The sequence below is a fragment of the Panthera leo genome, chromosome C1 (assembly GCF_018350215.1).
Source record: "Panthera leo isolate Ple1 chromosome C1, P.leo_Ple1_pat1.1, whole genome shotgun sequence".
Lineage (NCBI taxonomy): Eukaryota > Metazoa > Chordata > Mammalia > Carnivora > Felidae > Panthera > Panthera leo.
This window is the reverse complement of record NC_056686.1, coordinates 159,049,388-159,052,595: the sequence shown is the minus strand read 5'-3', so window position 1 is coordinate 159,052,595 and position 3,208 is coordinate 159,049,388. Positions and strand designations below refer to the sequence as shown.

Sequence of the window (3,208 nt, the reverse complement as noted above, 5' to 3'; positions counted from 1 at the left end):
AAGGGAGGACACTTTATTTTTTATTTATTAAAAGAGACTTTATTCCCAGAGGAACTGTGAGCCTAGGGATCACTAAGGGTATGAAGTGGTAAAAAGATCAGATGAAATGTAATCATCTTACTTTGTGATAAAACTCATGCTGAAAGAGCTTAGAAATGGCTTTTTTGGTAAGCTGACAGAATAAGCAAGCAGATTTATTTAAAATTCCTATATCTCTTGCTATTTCATAGCTTCAGGTCATTCCCATAGCATCACTCTGAACTCACTTTTATTGTAATTATTTACCATAACCTGTTATGTTTACTTTAAATAATCAATTATATTTTAAAGAGATGTTTAAAAAGAACAGCCAGAAACAGTCTTTTATATCCTCCCATAGAGTTACCATTACTGGGTTTCCTTTGTGCAATCCTGATTTTCAACCGGTATAATTTTCCTTCTTCCTGAATGTCCTTTAGCATTCTTGTAGTACAGATCCACTGGTGCAAATCTTTTCAGCTTTTGTATACCTGAAGAAATCTTTATTTGTCCTTTAGCTTTGAAAGATGTTTTCACTGGGTATAAAATTCTAGGATGACAGGGTTTTTTTGTTTGCTTTTTGGTCGTTTTTTGTTTTCTTTCAGTACTTTTTTTTATAAATTTATTTATTTTTAGAGAGAAAGAGAGGGTGCATGTGCATGCAAGGGAGGGAAGAGCAGAGAGAGAGGGAGAGAGAGAGAATCCCAAGCAGGCTCCATGCTGTCAGCACAGAGCCTGACTCAGGGCTCGATTTCACAAACTGTGAGATCATGACCTGAGCCAAAATCAAAAGTCCTATGCTTAATGGACTGAGCCACCCAGGAGCCCCTCTGTCAGTACTTTAAACATGTTGCTTCATTGTCTTCTTGTTTGCATTTTTTCAGACAAGAACTTTACTGGTTTACTGTCATTCTTATCTTTGTTTTTCTGGCAGTTTCTAAGATTTTTCTCTTTTTGCTGGTTTTGAACAAGTTGATTCGGATGTGTACTTTGGTGTACTTCTCTCTTGTTTCTTACACTTGGGTTTGTTGAGCTTCTTAGATCTATGGGTTTAGGATTTTCATTAAATTTGGAAAATTTTCAGCCATTATTTCTTCAAAATGTCTTGTACTCCCATCTCTTTTTCTCTGTCTCTTTTTTTAAGTTTATTTATTTATTTTGAGAGAGAGAGAGAGAGAGAGAGAGAGAGAGAGAGAGAGAAGAGAGCACAAGTCGGGGAGGGGCAGATAAAGAGGAAGAAAGAGAATCTCAAGCAGGATCCATGCTGTCAGCACAGAGCCCAATGTGGGGCTGGATCTCATGAACCATGAAATCATGACCTGAGTCAAAATCAATAGTCAGACACTTAACCAACTGAGCCACCCAGGCACCCCACCCATCTCTTTCTTCTGTTATGGCCTGAATTGTCCCTTCAAAATTCATATGAAGCTCTAACTCCGATGTGACTGTATTTGGAAATAGGGCATTTAGGAAGGTAGTTAAGGTTAAGTGATGTCGTAAGGGTGAGGCCATAGCATGTGTCCTTGTAGGAAGAGGAAGAGACACAGAGGAAAGTCCAAGTGAGGACACAGTAAGAAGGCAACTGTCTACAAGCCAAAAAGAAATCTCACTAGAAACCAACCCTGAAGGCACCATGATCTTAGACTTCCTGCCTCCAGAGCTGTGAGAAAATAAGTTTCTGTGGTTTAAGCCCCCAATCTATGGTATTTTGTTATAACTATAGAAGACTAATATAATAGTATAAAAAGTTCTCATATTAACCATGGCACTCACTCCCACCTGACATCCAGTTTCCCCTATTATAAACATCTTACATTAGTATGGTATTTTTGTTATAATTAATGAACCAATATTGATACAATATTGATATATTATTATCAGCTAAAGTTTATTCAGATTCCTTTAACCTTCCCATAACATACTTTTTTTCAGGATCCTCCTAGTATATCAAATTAAATTTATTTGTCATGTCTCCTTAGGCTCCTCTTGGCTGACAGTTTTTTAGAATTTCCTTGTTTTTGATGACCTTTGAGGTTTTCAGAGACACTGGTTAGGTTATAACAGGATGCTCCTTTATTAGATTTCCTGATTTTTTAAATGATTAGACTAGGGTTTTGAGTTTGGCCATACAAATACCAATACCCTTATGAGCATTCTTCTCGATGACCAGTGTAGCACAAGATTTGTCCACTCAGGGTCCACTCAGGGTGCTGGGAACATAAATTATTCCAGGCCATGTGTGAAGTCTGATGATTGTCTGTGTGCTCCTTTCCAGTGGGTCTTTTCCCTTATTTGGGTACATTCTTCATTCATATGTCCAGTTAGTTCTTGCCTGAAGACTAAAAAGGAACCACAGTTTTCTGAAGCCCTTGCTCTCTCTCTCTGTGCAGCTCTCTCTTCTCTGGCCCTACCCTGTGAATTCTGTATACCTTGGTTCCTCCAAATCCACAACCCTGGCTACTAAACTCAGGGAGATTTCTGGGCTCTGTTTGGGATTTTCCTCCCTGTGCTATAGCCTGGAAACTCTGTAGGCATTAAACTAGCTATCGTAGGGCCACCTCATCTATTTCTTTTCTCTGAGGGATTATTGTCCTAGGTTTTGAGTGTCCGGTATCTAAAAACCATTGCTTCATATTTTGTCTTGTTTCTTAATTTTATTTTAGAGAGAAAAAGAGGAGGGGTGGGCAGGGGAAGGGGCAGAGGGAGGAGGGAGAGAGAGAAAGAATTCCAAGCAGACTCCATGCTCAGCATGGAACCTGAGATAGGACTGGATCCCATGACCCCGGGATCATGACCTGAGCCAAAACCAAGAGTTGGATGCTCAACTGACTGAGACACACAGGTGCCCCTTAATTTTTCTTTTTAATGGAATGCTTCGTGAATTTGGGTGTCATCCCTGCAAAAGTGGCCATGCTAATCTTCTCTGTATCATTCCAATTTTTGTGTATGTGCTGCTGAAGCAAACACTTGCTTCTCAATTTTAAGTGGAGAGTAAATCCAGTTTCTCAGTATTATGGCCACATACTGAAGTCAAAATTACATTTTTGTTTTATCATAGTAAAATGGGCATATCACAAAACTTACATTTAACTGTTTCAATTGTACAGTTCAGTGGCATTAAGTAAATCTACATTGTTGTGCCACCATCACCATCATCCTCCTCCACAACTTTTCCATCATCCCAAACTGA

At 38.9% G+C, this 3,208-nt stretch overlaps 1 non-coding gene across 1 annotated transcript; it reads right to left on the bottom strand.

The window, feature by feature from the left end:
• Positions 1-2,877: 2,877 nt before the first annotated feature.
• Positions 2,878-2,985, bottom strand: LOC122228986. The gene has a single exon (XR_006206865.1). It is a non-coding gene; the product is annotated as a U6 spliceosomal RNA (small nuclear RNA).
• Between the last annotated feature and the right edge of the window lie 223 nt (positions 2,986-3,208).